The following is an 18,524-nucleotide window of genomic DNA, read 5'->3' as shown; positions in this document are numbered from 1 at the left end:
TGCTTAAAATGTAAATAATTCCAACAATGTGTTTTCTAGAAAATAACAACTACAACCATAGCTTAGCACATAAAATTTGTCCTTTAGGCAAGTTACTGAATAAATAAAACAGATACAAATATACTCCTGTTTAATGCTTTTACATTTTGTAACACCATATTCAACAATTTCTAAATTTGGAAAATCAATTCAGATTGTACACAAGCACCAACTTTAAAACTTAAAACCTTACAGGTTTCTACAAAATACTTGTGAATAAATATATTCCACAGAAAAACAACAGAAAAATCAACACCACTCAAACAAATCTCAGCAAGAAGCACAAGATCACTATATTCATAAGTACAGAATATATGATACATGCTAAGAGTATTTTTCTCCTAATTTAATTTAATTACCTAGGCAATTTTTGTTTAAAGCACTTGCAAAGCTTTAAGGAAGCAAACATAGCTAGCTAGCCTCTTCTGTTGCACATACATACAAGGATAATACATTCATCTCCTAATATTGTTTCCACAATTTAGAAATCAAAACAACAAAATTTGTTTCTTACTTGCAGTTAGGAGAGGATTAAGGGTTATTTCAGCTAGATCCTTCTGAATTCCATTAGTGAAATGGGAACAGACAAAAAGGATTTGAGACAGTCTAAAGAATAACCAGAAAAACAGAATGCCCTCTACCATCATGCAGGTAAATGAAGGCTGGTTTTGCCTTCAGTAATGCTAACATGACTGCTTCCTCTTTGTTCTCAGAGGCATAACCCAAACTCTTTTACAGAAAATTGAAGCTTTTTTCTCACTTGCTACTGTAAATAGGTAAGTCATTTACACCTGATTTGAGAAAGTCCTCCACTACTACTCAACAAAATGATATAAAATCTATTTTAAAACTCTTTTACCAAAGAAATTCTCTTTGAAGCTTATATGCAAATGAGACAAAACAGAAGGAGGAAAAGCACTAGAATATTTTTGACAATGACTTCAATCCATTTTTACTGGGGTAAAAGTTAGAAAGCTATTGCAAGAGCACATTAATAGTTTTGTCAATATTTAATCTGTTTAAAAAAAGTTTAAAATATACAAATACCTTTACCAATGAAAAACTTCCAAGGACTATTTTAGCAATCTTACTTAACCATTTCTTTTCTCTGATCTTAGGTACAGCATGTAAATTTAAATTTCATACTCTTGGAGGAAAGAGGGCCTTGAGGTAAAGAGAAAAAGCATTTCTGTGATTTTCTTGAAATTTACAATGTTTTCAAAAGTTCTTTAATGTTTTCTCCACAAGATTACAACACACTGAGAAGAATTTTAAATTATTTCAAAGACTGCTGCTATTCAATATAATATTCTCAAGTTCATTAGTGTTTGATTAATGGTGCAATGATGGTGAAAATGTATAGAAAAATAAGAACATGAATCACTATAAAATGCAATAATTGATCAGGTTTTATATTCTCTTTTTCTTTTAGTTGTGATCAATGAAAAACAACAAAACATCAAATTAGGTAATGCTATAGGTACCTTTTATGTTTGATTCAAGAGTTCTACACAATACAACCACTATCACTGATGGAGTCCCATTGATGGATTTTTTTGCCATCATAGAAAATAAAAGTCAGCAGGAAACAAATAATTTTTCACTTCCAACCAACAAAATGTTTTTTTCCTGCTGTTGATTTTCAATACTATGTCAAGAACATCCAGAAGTTTTAAAGATGTGCAAAGTTTTAACAGCAAAGTGACACCTGAGATTGTTAATGGCTACTTTTCAGTTTTTTTTTTGTTAGAACAAGGAGGGATGACTACAAAAAATTGTACCTATTATGCAGGATTTAAAGACTTGTTTGTAAAACTAAGCAAATTTAAAATCTGCTTTCAAAAAAAGCCAAGGCCTGACATTCAACATTTTTTAGCAAATATAATCTTTTTTGATCATTTCCTTTCATAAAAAGTTACACATTTCCTTTTATGAAGCTGCCACCACAGATGCCTGGACTGACACCCACGTGGACACGTGCTAATTTCACTCAAGAGTATAACTCACAAAAGGAAACATCCCCAATGTACCATCTAATTCAGTTTCACAAATTTTCCTTGCCAACTCCTTAAACTGTCAGGATGAGAATTCAGTCTCTAGGACTCTTGCTGAAATTACCAAAGTATAGAATAAGTTTGCTTAGAAGCATAATTTTAGTGAGGATGTTTTCATGTTCCCTAAAGGATGACAATTCATTCAAGTACAAATAAAATTGGTCATGAAGTATTTCTGCAGTATTGTTCTTGATGTAAAAATAAAAGCAGCTAATTGCTTGGGAGACAACCTGACAATGTTACCTTTTAGCACTAGTGGATAACTTACCAGTGGTTTTCCTAGAGAGTTTGGTGCTCTTCTTCCTATGGGTGGCAGAAGGTTGTTTCTTCATGATCTTCAGGCTCTAGAGCAGCAGGGTCTTGCTGGTTCACATCTGAACTGCCACTGCTGGTGCTGGGGCTGTCATCATCATCAGACATTTGCTTATCACTGGCTATCTTCATGAAGTTGTCACTTGGAAAACTTTTTTAAAGAGAAAAGGGAAGAAATGTTAATCTAAGAAATCAATAAACAGCTTTTCCTTATCTTAATATCATTCCCAAATTGTATCTTTATAAAAAGGCTTCAAAAGTGTTAACATTTATTGTATGAAAATGTTACTGGGGATAGGATGAGTCTTACAATGCCAGCTCTCAGGTATTGTCTGAAATCACCCACTCACATTTTTTTCCATTCCATGGATAATCTATCAATTGTCTACTTTCTCAGAAGGCATGAAAAAGATTTGCCAGGTAACTTAAGGCAAGGAGTATTAACAACATATGACACACTGTAAATAACAGGTTTTTATAAAAAATGTTAAAAAGTCACTAAAGGTCTAAATATTCACAGACTGACATGGGTCAGAGCTACCAAATTCCCTTTCCCAGAGGAAAACATTCCCTGTTAACCGCTCATATGCTTATTTAAGGTGAACATCCCTCTTCTATGCCCGTAGAACCTTTAAAAACAACACTGGGAAATTTAAAACTCAACTAACAATCTGCCCTAGCCTTTTCCAGTGCCAGCAATGAAGATTCATCCAGCCACCACCATGGGAAAAGCAGAATCCAAACTGCACTTTCGGCAAAGCTCCCCACATCACCAAGGTTCCTTGCTCAATCTTTACATCACAAGGAACATTTTATACAAAATTAACGAAAAGAAGGGTAAAAGCCCAAGGAAAAACAACAAAGCCCCAAGAACTGCAATAAATGTCTGCGCCCTCATAGGCGAGCCGCTGCCGCTGTCGCTGCTGCTGACAGTGTCCATGCAGCTCCGCGGCCCTTTGTGGGGAAGGCCGCCCCAGCCACCAAGTAATAGGAGCAGCCAAAAGGCCCCGCAGCTCGGGGACACTGGTGACATGGACGCCTGGTGTGAACATAGCTGCTGCTGCCGCTGCTGCTGCCGCAGCCGCCCTAACTACCCACCCCCCAGGACCCTAGCCCTGCCATCCTACCTTGCCACCTGAAGGAAGCTGCCGACGTCCCTACTGCCCCCGACATGGACCCCAGGCCCCCCGCCTTACTTCGCGGCGGGAATGAAGCTGCCGCCACCACCGCCCCAGCCGAAGCCCACGGGGACACCATCCCCTCTGCCCTACTTCCTGGCGTGAAGGTAACTGCCGTGCAGCCGCCCTAACTGCCCACCCCCCAGGACCCCAGCCCCGCCACCTTACCTCGCAGCGGGAATGAAGCTGCGCCGCCACCGCCCCAGCTGAAGGCCATATGGACACCATCCCCACTGCCCTACTTCCCGGCAGGAACGAAGCTGCCGCCGCCGCTACCACAGCCCTAACTGCCCCCAAAGCAGACCTCAGTCGGGCGGCCGGAACGCGGCGGCGACGGCAGGAACGCAGCGGCCACGGCGGCGGCAGTGGCGGCAGGAACTCGGCAACAAGACTGATCATCCCCTAGCAAAATCAACAAAAAGAAAGAAGATTCAAATTAATAAAATTAGAGATAAAAAAAGAGAAATCACAGAGACATCACAGAAATCTTGAGGAACATTAGAAACTATTTATTCTCCAATAAACTGGGTAGCCTAGAAGAATTGGATATATATAGATATATACAACCTGCCAAAACTGAATCAAGAAGACAGAAAACCCAAAAGACCAATAACTAGCAATGAGAGAGAAATCGTAGTAAAAGACTTCCAAAAAGAATGGTCCAAGACCAGATGGATTCTTAGCTGAATTCTACAAAAATTTTAAAGAAAAACGAATACCAATGAACCTCAAATAATTCCATGAGGCAGAAAGGGATGGAACACTTAAATTCATTCCATCAAGCTAGTTTCACACTCATACTAAAACCAGATAAGGACACATCAAGGAAAGAAAACTACATATGAATAACACTGATAACTTAGATGCAAAAATCCTTAATAAAATATTAGCAAATAATTTTCAATGACAAAGTAAGAAGACTGTACATCATAACCAAGCTGGTTTTATCCCAGAGATGCAACTATGACCTTTATTTTGCTTATTTATTTACTTTATGTGGTGCTGAGGATCACACTCAGTGCCTCATGTGTGCAAGGCAAGCACTCTTCCACTGAGCCATAATCCCAGCCCCCTCCATTCTCTTTTTATAGTTCTTAATTTTACATTGAAATTCATAATTTGAACTTGTCAAACATAAGCATAATTATTTATCTGAAGTACTTGTGGATCTTTATCAACTTTATTTTGATTCTCATTCTTGTCTTTTTGTACTTGATTATAAAGTATTTGAAAAAGTAAGTTATTTGGGACCTGTAATATTGTTATCTTAGCTGGGCTTCTAGAAACTCTGCTTCTAGAAGTTGAAACCCCAAAACTGCAAAAGCACACTGCTCAGCCATCTGCTTTCTCTTTTCGAACTGGTAAAATAACCCAGGGTAAAACTTTTCCAAAATTAACCTTGCTTCTCTGGATTTCTGTATTCTTGTGTACCTTGACTTAGTAATTCTTTACTCTTGTCATGTGCTCTTAATATTCCCAAGGAATTTTATTTCTTTTCCTGGATAGTTGGTTCAAATTATTTGGTCTATTCTGGAAATGAAAGTCTTCATCATACAACCTCTTAAAAAGTAGTCATTACTACAGTGTTCCCCAGCCCTACTAACAAAATATTCCCAAGAGGCAGCATGGGGATAGTGAAAACACTGCAGGCTTGCTCACTTTAGCCTGTGTTTTGGGTCCTGACCCCACATTTACCAACTGTTATCTTTCTCTACCCATTTCTGGGATCCTCAGTAGCCTTTACTTTTGTATATATCATCAATCTCCTAAAGTGACTAAGACTATGAATTAAAATGTTAAGTACCTAAGCATACCAGCACATGGAACAAGTGCTTAAATATGAACTACCCACTATTCTCTTCTCTTACTCCTACTTCTAGACTACACCATAATATTTATATTGTTCAAAGTTTGAACTTCTACCTCCTTTTTATTTCCTTCAGGTGATTCTAGTCACAAGAATTTGAATTGGGGCATGACCAAGCAACTGTATTACAAAACCTGTATAGATTTATTCATCCAAACCCAGGGAACTAGCCACCTATCTACTGCAAGGTAATTTCCAGTTAATAGTTCGTAAGGTATTCATTTAGATACCGGAACATCCACAGAAAGCACCTAGAAAAAGAATTCTTGTCTGTGTATTAACTGTGTGTGTGAGATTAATTCTGAGTAGTTTCAGAGTGATTAATATATAATTCCTTTTCTTTTAAATTTCACTGATTTGGGTGAGATTTTGAAGACTATAAAGCTGAATATATTTTCACTTGGATAGATAACATATTTTCTGAGCTTTTCCTTTTGAAATATCTGCAGTGTCTTTTAAACATGAAGAATGGATGCTGTTTTCTGAACATCTATTATTCCACACAAGATTATCTTTTACAGAAAGTCTAATGTAGCATCCCCCATTTTTTGTAATGCTGAGAGAAAACTATATTATTTATTTTATCTGAATTCTTCTAGGCTAGGAGTCAGAGAAATTGGGTTTTAACTTTTGTACTTATTAATCATGAGCAGATTATATTATATTTTCCTTCTTAATAGTTTTATGCATTTGCGTATCTTAAGTCTCACTTTGTTAGCATTGCTAGGTAAATGTAACTGGTGAGTAGTAACAATAGTTTTTTTCTAATTTATATCACTTGTTTTTAATAGTTCTCATTTAGTTATCAAATTCTTCAGTCTTTATTCCCTATATCTCCCCCCACCCATTTGAGAGGACAGCATTAATTAAATAAAAGCAACTTAAGGTAGGCATACAATACAAATAAATTTTTCCCCTTGTCCAGTCTGATGATAGAGCCAGAGTCAATTGGTGTTTGAAACGAATGGCAAGAGTATTAGGTAAGTAAAACAATGGGTCACTGCAGAAGTGTGTTATAGTACCTGTTTCCATTTTGATACACACCTTCACTAATTGTTTTTTTCTTTACATATGGAAGAATTCAGGCAAGACCTAGAACTTCTCACTGTAGAGGATCTTGTAGTAGGGATCTACTAGCAAAAATTTCTCAAGGAGCCCTCAAAGAACTGGGTTCGAAGCCTCCTAGATGTGGCCATGTGGGATTATTCTAGCAACACAAGGTATTAATAGTTATTTTGATAAGAAAGTTACTTTGGCTTTTTTACTGAATTATATTTTCTTAGAATTGGTATTTTTTTCTGAGAACATATGGTAGGGCTAGTTGTTTTTGCCTTTTTGAGCAATTTTTTTCTATGAGACTTTGTATTGTATTTTTTTGAGCATAAGACTCCATTGATTACAAGATACATTGTTACTTTGTATACCATTAAAAACAAATGGAACTGCCAAATAAACTGACTGTTCTCTCTTATCACTTAGAGTTTCTGTGCAATGAAAAGAATGTTTTTAAATTTATTAGATTTCTTTTTTACTGCATGAAACATTTTTGTGCTTACTGATAAAGCAACATGTAAAATAAATACATTGTCTGAAGCATTTTTTTATTTTGAAATAATCTCACATTCACTGAGAAGTTACAAGAATAGTAACACATACCATTCTCTGATTTCCTAGTTAACATTTTAGTACATTCTCATTACAGTTTTGTCTCTACACACTTTTCATAAACCACTTGAGCGTAAGTTGCTGTCATCATGATTCTTTTCACCTAAATACGTCCATGTGTTTCCTAAGAATAAGAACATTTCTCTTACTTTACCATAGTACAGTTACAAAATCAGGATATTGCCAATGACACTGCCTAATGTGAAGACCATATTCATGGTCTCAATGGTTTAGAGAGTGTTAGGTTTCCATAGTGTCTGGAGCAAAAAAACAAAAATCAAGCCAGAGTACAATCCAAGAACACAAATAGTACTTTGTCTCTTTCAAAGCTTCTTTAATCTGTAACAGTTCCTTTTTCTTTAACTTTCATGATCTTGACATTTTTTGAGAGTACAATCCAGTTGTTTTATAGAATGTCTCCCAGTTTGAGTTGGTCTGTTTTTCTTCATTGTTAGTTTAAGGTTATGCATTTCAGGCAGGAATACTACAAAAATGGTGCTGTGTCTTCTCAGTGTGCAATTATGTGGCAGTATGATGCCAGTTTGTCTCATTCCTGATGTTCATGATAACTTTGTTATTTCTTTAAAATAGTTTCAGTGGGCTGGGGATGTGGCTCAAGTGGTAGTGCGCTTGCCTGGCATGCATGTGGCCCGGGTTCGATCCTCAGCACCACATACAAACAAAGATGTTGTGTCTGCCAAAAACTGAAAAATAAATATTTTAAAAATAAATAAATAAATAAAAATAAAATAGTGTCAGTCAGAATTCTTTGTTGAATAGTTACTCTTTTGTACCTTATTAATAAATATTTTGCCGGGAAATGCTGTGAGATTAGATCACTATTTTGCTGCTAGAATTTTCATATCCATTGATGATTTAGTCTAAATCATTTACTACTATGTGAAATAGTGGTTTTTCTAATTTGGTTATTTCTTTTGCATTTTTTAGTTGAAATTCTGTAAGAAAGAGCTTTTCTTTTTCACTCTTATTTTTTTAAATATATTGATATTAGCATGGACTCATGGATTCCTGTTTTATTAAGTGGAATCTAATCTGTTATTACAGTAATTTATTTTTATGCTCAAATTGTTCCATACATGGCCAGTGGGAAGTCCTTTAAAGCAGTGGTTTTTTTTGTTTGTTTGTTTGTTTTTTTGTTTTTATGGCACTTAGAGTGAGCCATATCCCCAACCCCTCCTCACCTTTTTTTACTTTTGGAGATGGAGTCTCACTAAATTGCTGAGGCTTACTTTGAACTTGGAGTCCTCCTGCCTCAGCTTCCCAAGCCACGGGGATTACAGGCATGTGCCATTGCGCCCAGCTTCAAGCAGTGGTTTCTGTGTCCTGACATTGACTCTTCATTCTTCAGGTGTTTTTGATTTCTGGCACCTTATTTTCTAGACTCACCTTGTAATTCTGCCCCACCCTGAATTAGCTATAATTCCAGCCATCTGTGGTTCCTTATTCACTAATGATGGCATTGAGGGTTAGGATCTGGGTGCTAGGTGTACTGTTGATTCTTTACTAGAATGTCATTGATTCTAGGTCTTAGTGCAGACAGTCAGGAAATTCTGTGTGTGTGTGTGTGTGTGTGTGTGTGTGTTCACACACACCCTCCATGTACATGCGTCTCTTCTCTTTTTTATTTGTATCTTGCTATGAGTTTGTACTGAACCTAAGTTCCAGTGCAATACAATAGAGTTGTGTTGTATTTTCTTATTTTTGTACTTCCTTTCTCTTGAAAGTGAGAAACCTGGATCTCATATTTTTACTTCCTTGTTCGATCCTAGAATGCATTGAAAGTAGGTTCAGAGTTAAATGGGGCACTGTTATAAAACAAAAGAAATGGCAATTATGATTTGTTTATAATTGTCAGATGGCATGGAGTCAAAGTAATGTTCAGAAGTTATTTGAGTTATTTTGTTTTCCACTTCAGTATAGTTAAATTATGTGTTTGAAATAGTTTATTTGCTTGTTTATATTCTGTGTATTTGTTGATTTAGTTATTGTTTGAAATTGTGAAGTATGACCATTTTTCAAACAAGATATATGCAGATGTGTTGCTTCAGGCCATCTCCATAACTTAAAACTGGACTCTCTATAGTGCTGAGTTGTATCCAAGGACAGGGATATCTTGCCATTGGTCAAATCTACTTTTGTGTCTTTCAGATACATTTGAAATTTTTCCCACACAGATTGTGTATATCTGGAATTGGCAAATATATTTTTTGGGGGGAGCAGGTTTTTTTTGTTGTTGTTGTTCCGAATCTGACTTATTATACAGCAGGGAAATAACAGGTTTAGATTATACTACAAAAAAACTGGAACTGCTCATAAACAGCAACTGGGCTTACTTGGGGAATGATGGGAGGAATTCTTCACACTACTGTGTAAGGACGCAGACTCCTCATCCTAAACAATCTATTAAAAAATAAACAGGCAAATTTCTTGTAAAACAAAAAACAAATCCACATACTAAATACCATATCCACAAGGACTATAACACATCCCTTAGGGCATAAGCATGTATTTGTAGGAAGCAAACAAAGCTTTCCATAGAGAAACCATTTTCACGAGATGATTAGGTGGACCTGCAATGAAGAAAATACATTTCAAAGGATGCGTTCACAATGAACTCATTTTTCACTGAAATACTTAAAAAATAAGACCCTTCTCTATATCAAAGAATTAAAAAATACATCATGGATAAAATAAAATTTTAGTAACAGTCTAAGTCCTAATCAAAGATATACATTTGCAAATAATATAAATTAAAAATAAAAATCGTGACAGTATAATACTATTTAGAACTACTCAGAATAGGCCAAGCTGAGTTTGTGTTCTGATTTAAGGAATTACTTTGAAATGAGTCTCATTTGCATTATAAATTTTTATATTTATATTTGTTGGTGTGACCCCAGGTTGGTATAAATAAACTCTGCATTCTGTTTTCAATCACTTCCTGTAGAAAAAGAATAGCTACACATTCCATTGAGAAGGCAAAAATATACAGCACCACTCCAGAAAAAGTGATTCAATGTCTTTCTTATCTGCTAAGTATGCCATCAGTAAGTCTTAATCTATTTAAACTTACAATATAACATCCTACTGCTGGTAGTAAGATCCTGTCACATCTTCAAAAGTTGATGCATATATATGTGTGCACACAATAAATAAGTCCATACATTCCTTTTTTCATGTGCCATTCAATGTGAGGCACTTACTATGTGTTCAATAAGTACTTACTAGAATTTTTTAAAATTAGAAAATAAAGGCATAAAAGGAAAATAACCCCTCATAATCCTACCATGTAGAAAGAATTTCTGTTTTCTGTTACATATGATTCCAACCTCCTTTCTATGCATATAAAACATTTTTATAAAGTGGGATCACACTTTATGTACTGTTTTGCCACTTGAAAATTAGTTCTCAACATTTTTCTGCCATGAATTCTTATACAACACCATCTGAAGAGCCATAGAGTTACCCATCATACAGATGCTCCATAACTGAAACAATTCCTTAGTGTTGGAGACTCCAGTAACTTCAAGTTTTTCACTTTCATAATGTTATAATAAATATAATGTGTTCTTTATGTACTACCTCGGTTATATTCCCAGGATAAATTCCAGAACATGCACAAAATGGAAACAACCCAATGTTTATCAACTGATGAATGGAGAAATAAAGTGTGTGTGTGTGTGTGTGTGTGTGTGTGTGTGTGTGTGTGTTTAAATCAATCCAATGGAATATTATTCAGCCATAAAAATGTAAGAAACACTGATACATATTACAACAAGGATGAACCCTGAAGATATTATGTAAAATGAAAGAAGCCAGATACAAAAGGCTACGTATTGTCTGAGTCTATTCATTTTATGAAATGTCCATAAGAAATCTATGGAAACTGCAAGCTCATTAGTGGCTGCTTATGGCTGGGGGTAGGAAAGTTGAAATAATAAGAGGGTGATAGCTAAAGTGTATATGATTTCCTTTTGAAGAGATACAAATGTTCTGAAATTGACTGTGTTGATGGTTACAAAATTCTGTGAATATCCTAATAATCAGTGAATTGCATACTTTAAAAGGGCGAATTTCATGGTATATGAATTATATATCAATAAATTTGTCATTTAAAAAATTCTGAGGCATTTTATTGGTTGTCTAAAAGTTAAGCAAACAGTTTAAGCTTTGATATTAAGAATTATTTCTTAAAACTAAAATCAAATTTGTCTTAAGAGTACTCCTAAGGTTATGAAACACTCAGATCACTGAGACTGAGAATTTTTAAACTTGGCATTAAAATATTAATATCATTAACCTGTGTGTTCACTATTTACAAATGACAAAAATCCAAACAGGGCAGAATGCTTGGAGATACACACACACACACACACACACACACACACACACACACACACACAGTCATATGTCACTTAATGATTGGTATATGATCTGAGAAATGCATTGTTTGTCAATTTCATGATTCTGCAAACATTATAGAGTACATTTCAACAAACTAAGATGACTATGATATCCCTAGGCAAGATAATCTCATGAAACCTTCTACATGTATATGGTCTGTTATGTTCAAAGTGTCATTATGTAGCATACACATTTTATTTTATTTTTTTATTGTAACTGGGGATTGAACCTAGAGGGATTTTGTGTCTAAGTCACATCCCCAGGTCAATATAGAAATTGCAGGAGGAATAAGATGGTTGTATGCAATTCAACCAAGAATTTTTAGGTGCCTAGTATATGCCAAAAAACTTGACTAGCACCATATCAGGCATAGAATTGTTGCTTCTATGTCTAAATGAAGAAAACACTGAAGCTCTGTTCTCCTGACAGGGCATGTGCTACTCCTTGGAAAGGGTGTTGATGAGTTGAGTCCATTAACATTCAGAGTTATTATTGAGAGATGATTTATGTTTCCTGTTATTTTGGTTCATTTCTAGTTATCAAGTTGAAATAGATTCTACTTTGATTAACTATTCTTTTAGTTTCTGTATGTTTTTATTTGCATATTTTATTTTTTCTTAATAAAATATTTATTGAGTGTGTTTTATAATGCCAGCAGTCTAGTTGTGATTTTTTTTAACTTTTGTTTATTATGGATGTTATTATCTCATATTAAAATCTGATATAATTTAGTATTCTATGCAAAATCTGTTTTCTTTCAGAGCTTAGTATATATTATTTCAAGACCTCCTAGCTTTTAGGGTCTTTGAAAAATCAGCTGAGATCTGGATCGGTTTGCCTCTGAATATGACCAATCATTTTTCACTATCAGGTTTTAAAATTCTATTATAAGTAAAATTCTATACTTATTCTGTATGTTAGGCATTTTCATACTATTGTGGCTAGGAGTGTTGTAATTCTATATATTTGGAGTTGTATATACCTCCTGTGTTTAATTTTTCATTTCATTCTTAAGATTTTGGAAATTTTCAGTTATTTCATTGAAAAGATTGTTCATTTTTTGTTTTGAAATTCAATACTTTCAGCTATCACAGTGAATCTTAAATTTGGCCTTTTCTTATTATATATATATATTCTGTTCATGGTCTGGTAACATCTTTTCTCCATGATGAACTTTATTTTCAAGATTATGCACTACTTATTTATTACCTGAATATTTGTCCTTTAAGTCATCTAGTATATTGGTGATGCTTTGCATTGCATTTTTAATTTGGTTTATTGATTTCTGAATTTTGAAAATTTCTGATTAATTATTCTTTAGAACTTCTATTTCCTTATTGATATTTTACTTCTTGTGTCTTCTCTGTGATTTTACTTTTTACATTATCTTTTATCTCATAGATCAGTTGAAATATAAACTTTCAAAATTGCTTCTCTGATATTTTCTTCACTGTGGTTTTTGTGGAATCTGCTTTTGAGTCATTCTGGTTTGTTTGGCATGCTTTGTTCCCTTGCTTATTCATATTGTTTGTGTGTCTATTCATGTATCAAAATGGATCTCTAAAAACAGAACTTCTATTCTGTGCATTTCTAGTGATCCTGTAGATATCTTGTGGCTCACAGATTGCGGGGGAGCCAAGTAATTGCAACCAACTGTCCATAAAAAATATAGAACAAAATTGCATAATTAATTTTTATTTTCACACAAAGTTAGTTGGCACAATAAACAGAAATGTATCAACTTATATCAGTAATGACAGTAAGTAATCCTGAGTTATATCTTTCATAAAATAAAAGAATAGGTGTTTTCTATAGCTTCAATTGTATTAATTGTTGCTTTAGCATTAGTGGTGGTGTGTGGAGAGTGGAGTCTCTGTTTCCTGATCATCATGTGAGCTGCCTCCCTCTGCCACACTATTCTGCCATGATATTCAGCCTCACCTTGAGCCCTGAGGAATAGACCCTATTGTCTATGGATTGAGATCTCTGAAACTATGAGCCCCTAAATAAACTCTTCCTCCTCTACTATTGTTCTGGTCAGATCCTTGAAGTCACAGCAGAAAAACCAAACAAAACAAAACAAAAAACCTGAATAAAACTGTGTCACACCATTTGAGTTTTGAAATCCAGGAGTTGAGGTCAGTAACTCAGTATGAGGAATCAAAGGATCAAAGGTATGGGGTGACATTCTTCAGAAAACAGAGGTTCACTCTGAGTTCTCTCAAATAAGGTCTAATAAAATTCTATGTTCTTATAGAGAGGCAGGGAATCCTTCAAAACATCAAATTAGGCAAGATATTTGGAAGCATCTCAAAGCCCCATTATAAAAATGACCCCTCAGAATTACTTTATTGCCTGTATGATATTAATCAAATTTGAGCTTAAATTAGCATCTTGTTCAATGCTTCTATTTTTAAGACAGTATAAACACTTTGCTTTCCCTAATTCTTTATAAGACAACCTTACTATTTTGCTAACTCTTCATTAATAAGGTAAAAAAAATATTTGATATTGCTTTTTGTGTTTGTGTGTGAGTGGGTTAGTTTTCAATCACTAACAAATATCTGAGATAATCAGTTTATAATGAGAAAAGTTTTATTTTGGCCTATGGTTTTGGAGGTTGCAATTCATGATGCTTTTGGCTCCATTATTTTGAAATTGTATGAGACTTGTATTACTTGTAATGAAGACTATATATGTATGTAACCATTATATAATGTGGAGGACTTTATAGACTTATATTTTATAGCATATGAACTGAAAATCAAGGATTTCTGCACAGTGTGAGAGGTTTTCCAGATCATATAAAATAAATATGTGTATACATTAGGCTCAGAAAAACTGGATAGCAAAGTTTTCAACTGTAATGACAGAATACTTTGCAAAATATACCAAGTGAGGAAGATCACTTTCATCATGTTTGGCTTTTGAAATGTTTTAGACAGGTATGTTGATAGAGTTAGAGCTATTGAAATATGCTCAATTATGCTATAATTCTTTTTATTTTTGTTTAGTTGTAGATGGACACAATACCTTTATTTTATTTATTTTTATGTGGTGCTGAGGCTTGAACCAGTGCCTCACACATGCTAGGCAAGCAGTCTACCACTGAGCTACAACCCCAGCTTATGCTATAATTCTTAAAAGTGACTTTAGAAAAAATACAGGTGGAATATATGGATATATAAATAAATGTCCATATTTATAGAATTTAAATATCCGAAAATATGGAATATAAATAGTGGATCAAATGATATAATCGATTTATTTTTAGATAATAAAAGTTGACAGCAATTTTATGGTTTTACCATTTAAGTTTGTCTTAAGACTTGAGTAACTATTTAAATAAGAAAAGAGGAATTAATTCTAAGAACCATATGTTTTAGGTTAAATATAAAGAATTATTTGTGATTTGATTACACTTTTAAGATGCTAATGAATACTGGTTTCTTCCCTCTTCTTGTTTTTCTCTTCTTTAAATTATTTTTATTTATATATGACAGCAGAATGCATTACAATTTTTATTACACATATAAAGCACATTTTTTTCCATATCTCTGCTTATATACAAAGTATTTTCACACCAATTCGTGTCTTCATAACTGAATTTTGGAGAAGGGGAGAGAAAACTTGAAGCTTCATCTAAATATCCTGTGCAACAACACTCCTTTTTATGGAGTAATAACGATACCCTTTCTAAGATTAAAAAGAAAATATATCCAACTTATTTGGAAATTCGTGCCCCACACCAGCAAATGCTTCCCATCGCTGTGGTCTTCCCTAGGATAGCACTATCCGCCACGGCCACGGCGACAGCCACATGGGCAGGCGAAACTGCGCAGGCGCGGCGCTACCCGCGCCTTCCGCCTCGGCCTTGCTGGTGCGCCCAGGAGCTAGGAGCTCGTAGTTCTCCGAGTCCCCCTGCCACGAGGGCGATTGTTGGCTGGTTGCCCATCGCTCAGCGCCTGCGCAAATGGCGGGCGTCCGTCACCATGACAGCGCCTGCAGGGCCCGGTAAGCAGGGGTCCCCAGGGCTTCCGGCTGGGCGGGCTCGGTCATAGTGCGCAGCGCGGCCCTGAGCCCCGAGCTCGCCGCCCGCCTTCCCGAGCCAGAGCCCGGAGTTGGGCCTCTCTGAGAGGCTCGTCTGGCGGCAGGGGAGTGTTTCAGGTCTTCTTAGCTCTCCTCACCTAGTTTTCCTTGAACTGAGCGGCTCCTGGCGGCCAGGGATGGGCGCACACCCACCATCCTGTGGTAGAGAACCACGGTTCCCCGGAGGGCGTTAAAGAAAGAGCGTTTAGGGTGCCCGAGAACGGCTGGTTTATTATTTGGAGATCTTGGTTGGTTTGAAGGGATCGTGACACTTGCCCAGCCCATAATTTCAATAGACAGAATAGGGAATAGCCCATGGTCAAGTGCGCTGCTGCTTTGGGAATTGGTTGAGGGTTGACAATGCAGGGAAGGCATGGAGCACGGCCTGCCACCTTCTCGATGCATGACTTTTGCAAGCTACTAACTAGTGTATGCTGTTGTTTGACCACTGGAACCCAAAGTGTTTTAAACCGCGGACGTCCAATTCCCCAGAAGGTTACAGTCTCTCTTACATAAGCATGAGTGGTGGCATTAGACAGCCTCGGTGGCGCATTCCTTCATCAGCTTAGATATTTTACAGAATGTAAATATAATAGGTAATCTTTATGGGGCATTTAAAGTATATTGAAGTAGGTCAGAGCTTTCCAGTACCAGGATTAGGACTCATTACTAGTAGTAACTTTTTGGTGTTTTCTCACAATCCTGACTTAGAGTAAGATCATAGTAAATATAAATTTTTTATCCTGCATTTTTCCTAATATCACCATGTCACAAAGCTTTCTATAAACAAATAACTTTAAGTGACTGAATTGTTTTATCAAAAATTATACTGTAATTTATTTAACCAATTTCCTCATATTTCCTTTTTTTTAAAAAAATTAGAACTCATGCAGTAATGAACATCTTTTTATTATTCTTCCTCAATTCTGATTTAAAAAAATCTTATGCAAGATTTTTGTAACAAGAATTATTGAATCAAAGGATGTGAACATTTTTTAGGGCATAGTTAAGCCTCATAGAATGTTTAATTCTGAAAGTCCAAATCTCAGACTAGGCTCACACTCAAAAAATTAACCCCTCTCATTATTAAGCTGTAAAAATACAGATTTTCCTGAATTAGTGCAAGGTTTGCAAAATGTTGGAATAAATCTGTGCTCAGGTGAAAATTTCCAGATTGTGACACACGCCATTAAATAATAATAATGAATTCTAATCTCATGAACAGTTTTTGGCTTAGCTAATTCTTAACCAGTTTGTTTCACTAGGTGAATCATTTTCTTCCCTTAACTTTTTAAAAAATAGTATCTTTTCAGTGTAAAAAAAAATCAAAAGGCACAATAGGATTTTTAGTGCAAGGTTCCCTGCAGTCCCTCAGTCAGTTCCTCTCCACACAGGCATGTGTTACCATTTCTTGTATATCCTTTAAGAGGTTCTGTGTACAAGCCACATGTAAAATATATAATATGTTAATATATGTAATATGCATAGTCTTTCTCCCACTTTCTTTATATACAAATTAATTTTATAGCACTAGTTCTTAGCAGCTTAGAGTAAGTAAGTTTATTATATAGTTCTAAAAGTCTTCAAAACAGTATAATTCAGTGGTTGGCAGTGTATTCACAGACTTGTGCAACTATCACTACAGTCAATTTTAAACTATTGTCATCACCAAAAAAAGAATTAAAATCCCCTTTATACTTCAAACCATAGCTGCACATCTACTTTCTATCCCTACCTATTTATCTCTTCTGGAGGCTGGGGTTGTGGTTCAGTGGTAGAGTGCTAGCCTAGCACGTGCGAGGCGCTGGGTTAGAGCCTCAGCACCACATAAAAATAAATAAATATCTATTCTGGACATTTCATATAAATGGAAATGTACAGTGATGTGATCTTGTCTGTATGACTTCTTTCATTTTGCATAGGATTTTTCAAATTGTGTTCATATTGTGACATGTATCAGTATTTCATTCCTTTTCAGGGTCAAATAGTATTTTGTTGTATGTGCATATGACATTATTTTATCCATTTATTTGTTGATGGACATTTAGATTGGTTATATTTTTTACTATTATAAATTGTTGTAGTTGGTTTTGTGCTGCTATATAACAGAGACCATAGACTGGGTAATTTGTAATGAGCAGAAATGTATTGGCTTACAGTTTTGGATGCTGAGAAAGCCAAGATGGAGGAGCTAAAGGGCTTTCTTGCTATGTCATAATGTGGCAGAAGGAGCATAGCTGAAGAGCAGCAGAAGACAGAAAGAGACAGTGAGGGAGTACAAGACAGAGTGAGCCTATTCCTATTATAAGGACATTAATCCGTTCATGAGGGTGGTGCCCCCATGAGCCAAACACATCCCATTAGGCCTTACCTCTCAACCCCACTACCTTGGGGATGAAGTTTCTAATACATGAACCTTGGAAGATGCATTCAAACCATAATATGAATAATGCTGTAGTGAACATTTGTATGCAAGTCTTTGTGTGACTATATGGCAGATTATTTTTAATGGTGAATCTGGTAGACACACTAGAAGTAAATAGAAGTAACTTTAATGATTGTCTAGTCCAGAGGTCAGCAAGCTTTAAAAAAATAATTTATTACCTCACATACTAATTATTTATGACAAGAACATTTAACTCTTCTCCTACAGAGTGTTAAAAATAGGGGAATTTGGGATGAGTATAGGGAAAAATGAGAACTCTGTATTTTTTTTTCTATAAATCCGTTTGCCCCCCAAAATGTCTTAATCTTAAGAAAACTGCAACTGATTTTGCCTTTCTCTTGGCCCCATTTTCAGAGTTATAGACTGCTTAAGATAGTAATACTAATACCCTGGATCATAGGTAATCAGAGGCTTCTTAAATTCTAAAAATATTCATACAGTCCCTGACT

The 18,524-nt window shown here is 35.5% G+C and overlaps 1 pseudogene; it reads left to right on the top strand.

Annotated features, from left to right (window-relative positions):
• Positions 1–3,576: 3,576 nt before the first annotated feature.
• LOC144371202 (protein FAM151B-like) overlaps positions 3,577–18,524 on the top strand; it is a 33,958-nt pseudogene continuing 19,010 nt past the window's right edge.

Source organism: Ictidomys tridecemlineatus, chromosome 16 (assembly GCF_052094955.1).
Source record: "Ictidomys tridecemlineatus isolate mIctTri1 chromosome 16, mIctTri1.hap1, whole genome shotgun sequence".
NCBI classification, from domain to species: domain Eukaryota; kingdom Metazoa; phylum Chordata; class Mammalia; order Rodentia; family Sciuridae; genus Ictidomys; species Ictidomys tridecemlineatus.
Note: the sequence above shows the minus strand (reverse complement) of the source record. Positions and strands in the feature narration are given on the sequence as shown.